General features: G+C 42.9%; 1 long non-coding RNA gene across 1 annotated transcript; it reads right to left on the reverse strand.

Moving 5' to 3' along the window:
* Nucleotides 1–555: 555 nt before the first annotated feature.
* LOC309435417 lies at nt 556–10,096 on the reverse strand. The gene is made up of 3 exons (XR_014183164.1): nt 9,973–10,096; nt 5,991–6,087; nt 556–840 (listed from the first exon to the last, which is right to left on the reverse strand). It is a non-coding gene; the product is annotated as an uncharacterized lncRNA (long non-coding RNA).
* Nucleotides 10,097–10,144: the final 48 nt, after the last annotated feature.

Consider the following 10,144-nt stretch of genomic DNA (forward strand, 5'->3'; position numbering starts at 1 on the left):
TATGGTTGGACTCGATGATCCTGAGGGTCTCTTCCAACCAAAATGATTCTGTGATTCCATGATGTTTTTCCCAACAGTTGAAGACAAAAGACATCCAATCTGAGCCTTCTTGCAATATTAGATTCAGTAAGCCATGGAGAGAGGGGGCAGAGATGGGCCAAAATCTCCATACTACTTGGAGAGATGTAACCAAGGTGGAAGATCACATCCCTGCTACAGGATTCCTTCACCTTTGTGGAGATCAGTTCTCTCCATTATTCCCATCAAGTTTCTGCGTGCAGCTAGTCTGGGCTCAAGTCCCAAACAGAGGCAACACAGTTCTATGTATCTTCTGCTGTATCAGATCATCATTCCCACAAGTAATTCCTTGTACTAGGATGACGGCCGCCTTTGGGTGAAGAATAGCCTTTTGAAGCTGAATACAAGCAAGAGGGTTTATACTGATGGCCAAAGAAAACACATTGAGGATTTTAAGCTCAAGGACAGTATTGACAAAAATAAATAAATGGTTATAAACGATCTGAAACAAATGCAGTCTGAAATTTAAAATAAAGGAGTAAAATTTAATTTAAGGATTGATCTTCAGGAATATGTTGTCCACAGGCACAGTGGGGATGAACAGAGTTACTTCAAAGTGGCTCTTGCCAAGTTAATGACCAGGAGCAGATTGTGACAAGGAGGGGACTGCTGCTCAGGATTCTTGCCTTTCCCCTGGACAGCCGCAGTGCGACACACCTGGATGCGAATGCACCTTGCCGTGGTCCCTGAGCATAGAACGCTGCCACGTGTGCTCCGTCTGTGTCTGTGTGTGAATTTGTGGCACAAGGACATTCTACATTCCTAGGAAATATGAAGTAAAATTAAGGCTTCTCTAATTTATCTTGAAGGTGCTAATGACTTAGTCGTCAGAGCTTCTATAAACGATTACCTAAACTCAGTGGTGATGAAACTGTGGTTGACACCTCTGATTCTTAGATGCCTTCTCAAAAGGATATTGTTCATCCATGCAGGAGACAAAAATCCTTTGCTGTCCAGTGGAAACCTTGAAATTAACTCCACAGCTGGACACCACTGCAAATCACACCCGCTTCTTTCCCCACTATAAGACAGGCTTTTGTTTGTTTGTTTTAACTTCTCTACGTTGAGCAGCATCTATTAGAAAAATTGATTTTTGAAAACGTCTTGCTAGCCCCTTAGAAAATTATGCTCTCCATAAAAAATACTACATCTTGATATACTCAAGTATATTAGTCATCATTGCAATATAAGCCTTCTGTGATGCTCCTACATTATTGTTTCCTATAACGATTTACTTGCTTTTATCGAGCCTTTTTTTTTTTTACTTTTCAGTGCCATATGTATTTTCTGAGAATTGCATACAGACACATACTCACAGGTTTGTGCACTCTCTCTCCTCAAACACAAGTTTGAATAAGTAGAGTTTCTGATGTTACTGATGAATGTGACGAACAAGTCTTCTAAGGGTGGGATTTTATAAGCTGGTGGTATTCAGTTGTCAACAGCTAAAGAGCTAATTCATCAACGAGATTGTAATAAACAACAAAAGATCTTGAATTTCAAGTTGGGTGGGTTTTTTTTTTTCAAATAAATGTTGCAGCACATGCTGGCCTGTACTCTTTGTTTTCAATTGTTGTATTTTTTTCCACACAGCAAATACTACGTGGTTGTCTGTGGGGAATTTCTGATCCAGACAGGGGGCAGCCACCTGGAGGATTACAGGTATCTGTTGCCTAGTGCTACCATGTATTTAGTCCACTTTCATATCACTCTGATGCAATATCACTTGTAGGGTTCATCAGAAATAGTTAGCAATTTTCTATCCCTTGCAAGAACTCACTGGGAACGCCTGACAGCCCTCTGGAATCTTGGTTCACAAAACAGCCTTCACTAGATTTTTTAGATTCCTTGGTTTTATACCCTCATTGCATAATTAGTTTTAAATTAGAGGTAACATGTGGGTATTTCTATAATGATCTTGTTCTGGAAATGTGTGCTTTTAAAGCATCACTGTAATAGCAGATTTTTAACTTAAATCCTGGTTCTGAAAGGTTGCAATTGAAGTTACTACAGAACTTTATTTTCTTTTTTTTTTTTTTAAAAAAAAACCAAACCTAAAGCACATTCCCTGTTAAGTTTCCAGGCTATTTTTAGACAATTTCTATAATAAGATTTTTTTTTTTAGGAGAGAGTAGATGAGGTCTATCCCCTCCCTGACACATAATGTTCTGCGAGTCTATTATTAGAAGTGTGGTCTGATGGATTACAACTTTCTGGTAGGGAGAGGGGAATTGCTTCAGGACAGCTCAGAAGCGTGACGATAAACTTCTCCAGCAGGTCTGGGGATAGGGTTATTAATAACTGCCAGCGGCCGTGCTTGCTTCAGCAGGTTGTAGACAACGGAGAGGAGAATTGCTCACTCTGTACAGGCTCAACAGAAGGAGACTGTTCTCTCCACTAACTGCGGGGATACTGTGGAGGCATCAGTGGTGAGAAGTTGCAGACCTCTGGGACTTCATGTCTTTGAAGACCTGGAAAGTTGTGTTTCCAGGTTGCTCTCTTCTGAAGAAAAGCCATCATTTGTTCTTACTCAAGCAGTCAGTTACAAACTTCTCCGGGAAATATTCTAACTGATGAAACAGTTGCTCTATAGTTAGGCAATAAATGCCGTGTAGTAATGAGAGCAGGACTACGTTGGTTGGCTCTGTTTAAGAATAAATCTATAAATCAGAGCTGGCATCTGGATTGGCATGGCTTTTGAGTAAGCAGTTGCACACCCACACACTCCTCCCTCTCCTCATTGGAAATGGAAGATTTGGACTTGACTGTTCGAGCTCTTTTGCTGCAGTGGCATATTTATGAAATGTTTTCTTAGTAAAATCATTCAGGCTGCTCATTAGCAAAATGAATATAATAAATATTGCTTTTTTTTTCATAGAAGCCAATGTTTCAAAACCTTCAAGGAGTAAGCATTTGGTTGCCTTTGTTTCCTTTAAATCTGGAGTAGAAAAGGTACTATACAATCAGACCTAGAAGTGGAACTGAATTTGTGAATGGATAGGTTTGTTTTATTGCAAAGGTGGTGTTTTAACAATGGAGATGGACAAGCCTTCAATCCTGAAATAACGTATCTTAATCTTTGTGAGGTCATTCTATACATTCAGGCTACAAATTTCTAATGAGACGTAGTTTAGTTATGGTCTTAATTTTCAAGTCTCCTCAAGTTATGCTGTAGCCAGACAGTTTTCTGTGTTTTAAGCAATAAGTAAAGACCCAGAGTAAATGCCAATGCTTCTGTCAACAGTCAATCATCATTCTCTAGATATCATGCCATCCTGTCATCTGTCCATTCAGTCACTTGTAAGGAATCATGACACAACTGTAAATAACAGACGACAAAACTAAAGTGCCTGTGTTGGTCATACACAACCTAAATAATTTGTGTTCTTGTTGATTACTGTAGTTGAAGTAAGCAATATTATGCATGTATTCAAGCAGACACTTAATGAAAAAAAATAAAAATTGATTTGCTACAGCAAATGCTCCTACTTATAGCATCCCATTCTCATGTTCTAAGTTGGTAAATGATATAACTGGTGGGTTTTTTTTCTTCTCTCAGTACAGTTTCAGGCAGTACTGCCAGTTAAGATCATTCAGAAATTGTCCAGTGACTCTTACAATTAGTGCTAAGTGAAAAACACTGCACTTCTGTGCCTCAGTTTCCCCATTTGTACATAGGGATAATAAAACTCTTGTGAAATACTCTGGGATTTACTGAAGAATATTTTTAATATAAAATCTAGGTATTTCTGTGAGATTTCATTCTGTATGTGTGCATGCATCCTTTTTTTTGCTGCTGAACAGACTTTCTGCCATACTTGACTAAGATAGAAAAATGCTTTTATGCAAAATAATGAATCTAGGGTTTGAAATAGAGTTGTAATTGCAGTAAGACTTTTTTAAGATTGCAACGTGGGGTAGGAGGAGGAAGTGAGATTAGTCAGCCACAGACCCAGCTGGCCTGGATGCACACACTCAGTGAGCAACTCAATGACAGCAAAAGCTGTCACAGGAAGACAGTCAGCAGCTGTGTTGAATCGGTCTGTGAGTATTAATTGCATAATTGCATTTGTTTACCTTTTCTGTCTACAGTGATATTATAGAGTACTTTGTTGGTGAGTAAGGTGGTTGCTTAACTTTGTTCTCAGAACTGCTGCAATCCCAGTGACAATGTGATGGTTACAGATTTGTGGGAAGGAGAATTGTGCTTTCCATCCTGGCTTCCACATTGTTGTGGTGGGGCAAGGTCAGCTCAGCCAGCAGAACAAGTCACTACTGTGGGAAGGGGTAATCCTCAAACTAAGCCAAAAATAACCTCCGTACCCCAATAGATATATCGCAATGGAGGGAGGGGATCAGGAACATAGGGCAGAGTGCAGGGAAAAGGAGCAGGGGCTCAGTGCTGCCTGCAGCTTCTCCAAAAGGTTAAGAGGCATACAGAATTGGGTTAATGACTCATGGATAGTAAAAAGGGCAATTCAGCTCCCACTTCTGTCACTTGCCTTTTGTTGTCTCTGATGCTTGCTAGAGCCCACTGGAAGCTGAACCAATTCACCAGTCCAGCAGAAGACCAGACCAAGTGGCTGTTTTTCTGCCAAATTAGTGCATTGCATTAGCTCAGCAGAATCTCACAAGCCCCGGCAGCGAACAGTGGGGGAACGCTGTGCGTGAGGAAGGAGGGTGAAAGGAGTGAGATGGGAAGGGGAAGTAAGAAGGCCTCATTTTGACAGATTGACTCAGCTGTCTGGTATAACTTGACCTCAAATATGTGGCTTCACACCATCCCTAATGCAATGAACTATAGAAAGTCCCTTTCTCACATGCTCAGGTATGGGGTCACATCCTACAAAGCTGCATGACAGCTCATGGTTCACATCAGCTCACTGCTCACCCAGAAACTCTTCCCACTTTTGATCAGCTCATCTTCAGTGAGATCACAACGTGAGCTGAGGGAGCAGCAATGTGTGGCAGAGGAGGAGGGCAGGAGCCTTCATTAGCAGCAACACAAAGTGGTGTAACCCTGACAGGAAACTACACCCTAAATAGGCACTGAGGAGGCAGGCCTGGGTGGAGCTGGGCTGCAGGCATGATCTCTGATTTAAACGGGGACTAAAGGTGACACCCGTCTTACTGAAACACCAATATGAATGTTGCTTTATAAAAGCCAACCAGCAGCAACCGTAGCATGGCAAGACTGCTTTTCCAAAATGAACCCGCCTTTTCAGGTGCTCTGAACTCGGAAGCAAAGCACCATGGAGCAGCAAGGGCAACATTGCTCCCTCTGGGCAGGGTACCCAGGAGCCACAGGCACCCCAAGGCGAGCTGAGTGGTGACCCCGCTGCCGGGGTGCAGCCCCACTGCACCAGAGGTGGGTGAGCAGAGCAGAGCGATCACTGCAATGAGTTCTGCAGATAGTCCGGGGGTCACTGGGCAGGAGATGATAACGGGCTGGGAGCGAGGCTGGTGCAGGAACCTCCCGACACTCAGGAAGGACTGAACACTCAAGCCCAGTGGAGGGTGAGGTTTGAGGGCCGCACTGAGGCCATCACAGCAATTAAGGTCTATTTGTACACTCAGTGCCCCAACACAAAACTGTGGAGTCAAACTGGCATCTGACAAAGCCTTGACTGATCTAAGGGCAGCACAGCCATCCAGTTTATCAGCACACATCTGACAAAATACAGGCGTAAAATAATCCCAGATTTCCTCACAGTCTGCCTGAGGTGCAGTGTTTATTTCAGGATATTAAGGGAACAAACAGCCAGCAATTGCCAGTGCTAAGAAAGCATCAGACAGAACTCCAGGCAATGGTTCTAATGAAAAATTTCAATTTAATTTAAACAAAAATATCAATCTAAATGACTGCCAAACACATAGCATCTTAATCTTTCAACCTAGCAAAAGAAAAATACCTGATTGAGTCAGGGAGGGCAGCTGTCTGAATGGGGATCCTGACTTCATTAAGCGCAGTAGTTGGGATGAAAGCAGAATGTTTTTTTTCCATCAAACCTTTATTTTACAAAAGAAAAAAAAAGATTGCTGAAACACTCTGCAAGTTTTGACAAACTACACATGTAGCACTGTGGAAAGCTAGTTTTTTAGATCTACTTTCTCCCCTTCCCTTCCCTTCCCTTCCCTTCCCTTCCCTTCCCTTCCCTTCCCTTCCCTTCCCTTCCCTTCCCTTCCCTTCCCTTCCCTTCCCTTCCCTTCCCTTCCCTTCCCTTCCCTTCCCTTCCCTTCCCTTCCCTTCCCTTCCCTTCCCTTCCCTTCCCTTCCCTTCCCTTCCCTCTCCCTCTCCCTCTCCCTTCTCTCTCTCCCTCTCCCTCTCTCCTCCCCTTTCTGTGCCCCCTCCCATGCCCTCCAATAAGAGAATGACTTAGGGGAACAACCAGCATTTTTGTAGATGTGACAACAGAAAAATATGTCGTTGTTCACTGCCATCTCCTGAGCAAGTGTACTTCAAAAGCCTCTTCCTGAAAGGAGCCAGAAAGAGGGATGTCATGAAAACTGTGCCTTTCCCAGGACATGGCAGGCCAGTTGTTGAGCAATGAAAAATATTAAAACCTAACAGCTTGCCAGACTGACTTGCTGCAACTTCAGATTGAAGCAAGATTCCTGCTCTCCAACACTTGAAAGGGGACACAGAATGCAACGTTCATGAGCATTTGTTTGAGCCAGCTATGCTCTGCTCTGTTGTTGCATCTCACAGACACAGGGCAAGGTTCCAGCACTTTCAAGAACCTGAATGACATTTTAGTTGCCTTGGGCCCAAAAGCATCTTTCGGCACATGTTTTCTTCCACTTAAGCCAGTCCTTTAATGGCCAGAATTCTTGAAGAAGGATAAAAGCAAAAAAAAAAAAAACCCAAACAAACAGAACAGTAGGAGAAGGCATAAACAAAGAAAAATAAGTAATTCTGCAAGCAGTGTAACAAAATACATTGGTTTCCAATTATTTCGGTCTTGAGGAGATGCCCCAGTGGAGATTCCTTGATGTCTAATAAAGTGTTAGAGTCATGGAGTCTTTCTCTCAGTGGGATTAACAGCAACATTTTTTTTTCATCTTCCTACTTTCATAAAACTCACAAGGAATTAATATATTTCACAAAGAATTGCTTCACCTCTCCAGCTGTAACTTCATATTTGTTTGGTGCTGGCAAGCACACATAAGGGTTACTCGCATAGGAGAGAAGGGTGAAAAAGGATCATTTGGTTTAGGGTCCATTTCTGGTCTTGGTCCCTAAACTGCCTATTGTATTATGTGACATTGACACAATATGGAGACAACAATTTTAAAAATAACCTAAATATTTTCATTCCTTCTACATATGTCAGCATACTTAATACATCAAAATGAAGGCTCCTGGTGATTACTGGGTATCATAGCAACATGATTACAAATATTTTCAGTTATTTAGGAAGTTTCAAGATTATATGAATGTTAATTTCCTCTTTTCACTAACATTCTGTCCTGATTTTTTTCTCCTGACTCCCTATGCAAAGTTCACTGTAAACCCATTCCTCAAAAGCAATTAGATTCTCTACCCATCTGCTCAGGGGTAAGCAGTTATTTATTTACAAGCAGGTCAGTGCTACATTGTGGTCATCACCGTATGTTGTTAATTCATTTACATTGACTTCACTGCCCTCCCAAGCGACAGATGATTTGAGAAGGCATTACTGTATTTATGCCTTGTAAAGTTTACTGCAAAGTAAGCCTGCATTTGTGAATATCTGAGTTCTAGAAACAGGCACTGAATATGGTCTCAAAATTCTTCCACTCAAACCAGGATTGCTCGAGAGCCATTTTAGACCAGTGCTTTCTAAACCCCCCATACAAGCCCAGGCCTGGGGTTTACATTTGCCCATACAAAGAGCATCTTGAAAACTGTACTCTTCATTTAGACTGTTCCTGCGGAGGGGAAAGCTGCTCTGTAGTCATTTGGAACAGGCTTTCACATCTCTGTGTGTGATCCCAGCTATCTCGAAAAACAAACAAACCCTGAAGCAACCAACTAGTAAATCACTGAGACTACTGCCCCCAGAATCAAACAATAAGTCACTGTACATCCTTAAGAGAGCCCTAGCGGCCTAGATTATAATTGTTTATTCTAAGGCACCAGATGTGCTATAGATACTTGAATACCTCTGGAGCTAGGAAAAAAACAGGCTGACATGCCACTGATAAACATGTTGTCTTAGATTTTTTTTCCTCCACCTTACAATTTTTTTTCTAGACATCAGCATTTCACTTTTTCAGGTTACATGGTAAGTACTGTGAAGGTGCCAAGTCTACAAAAGTATCTACTTAGTCTTGTTTACTAGTAGCAACAGGTTGTAATAATAAAGTAAAAAAAAATCTAGTATTAAAGAACAGTCCTGTGTGTAACTAGCAAGACATGGATATTTCGCATGCTAATGTATGCAAATGAACTCAATCGTATCCGCTGCAGAATGAGGGCGTGTTATCGACAAATGCTTTAAGCCCCAGTTCTGCAAATGTGTTTTCATGCACTTTTCTTGGTGTGCCTGACTTCGTTGTTAGTCTGACTGACTTCAGGGAAAGTTACATCCAGACACTTGGGAGACAAATTGAATGCAGAAAGGGCTAAGGATGTACACAAGAGTTCACAGCAATTATGGGTTTTCATGAATTGATGTGAAGTTTGGAATTACTGGTGCTTTCAACAGCTGGGAATATCAAATAGCACAGAACAACCCTGTGCTTGTTAGTTGGCTTCTATAGTGCCAACAGCTTAATGAGAGGGATAGAGAAGGAAAACCAGGGAAGCTTTCAGGAAGTATTGTGAGAAAGGTAAAGCACACCACTCTTCTGGCACATGCCTCATGTTATCATAACCACCCTGTAATACTATAAATGTTTAGATTTTAGGATATAGAACGTTTGTAGTATCTATGATAGGAGCGTTTCAGCAATTACATAGTCCAGATTTGATAGTATCGCAGAACTTTCCATTCTGCCAGAGTGTACAGAAGTTATGTAGATGATCTAGAAGTGCTGGTTTTAATCCAGGAGAAAACACTTAAGAGGGAATCATATGTGTGCAGGGTCCTGTTCCTGGCTGCACTGCCGGCCTGATTGGTGACCTGGGGCAAAAACACCTTTCTGTGTTTTTATTTCCCATCAACAACAATGCACAATCCTAGATGTTACTACTAGTGTCCTACGATGCTTGTGTGATAATTATACTCTTATACAGTATCTTGCTTTCTGCTAAAAAAGGAGGTTCACTAACCAGGTGTTACTAACACAAAGACGCTGTAAGGTGTTGTAACAGGTTTAGTGACACACTGCCTAAAATCAGGAGACGGTACAGGTTGTACCATCGTGGTGCGCAAGACACGCTGTTGAAATCCTACTTGTGTCAGGCTGACTGATGAGCTCACACACTTGATACAAGCGGCTTCTGCCTTTGCAAAGAGCCGGTGCCATCCTGGAGCAGGTAAACCAGAGGGTCAGTGAGCAGCCCTGGCAGCTGGGCTCTGCTTGCATGTACCATAGAATCACAGTATGTTTGGGATTGGAAAGGACCTCGAAAGATCATCTAGTCCAATCCCCCTGCCGGAGCAGGAGCACCTAGATGAGGTTGCACAGGAAGGTGTCCAGGCCGGTTTTTGAATGTCTCCAGAGAAGGAGACTCCACAACCCCACTGGGCAGCCCGTTCCAGGCTCTGTCACCCTCACTGAGAATAAGTTTTTCTCATATTTAAGTGGAACCTCCTGTGTTCCAGTTTGTACCCATTGCCCCTTGTCCTATCACTGGTTGTCACCAAGAAGAGCCTGGCTCCATCCTCGTGACACTCACCCTCTACATATTTATAAACATTAAGGAGGTCGTCCCTCAGTCTCCCCCACGCTGCCCCCGGCCATTACCCGCTTATCCCGCAGGGCCTGGGCAAGCGCACGCCGCTCCCGGGCCCGCAGCCCCAGCTCACGCCTGTGCGCAAAGGCGGCGCGTCCGTCCCGCCACTGCCGGCTGAGGCGGCGCAGCCCCAGGCACAGGGCGGGCGGGTCCTCCCGCCGTCTCACAACCACCCCGGCTCCC

The sequence above is a fragment of the Streptopelia decaocto genome (genome assembly GCF_964273445.1).
Source record: "Streptopelia decaocto genome assembly, chromosome: 1".
Classification (NCBI taxonomy): Eukaryota; Metazoa; Chordata; class Aves; order Columbiformes; family Columbidae; genus Streptopelia; species Streptopelia decaocto.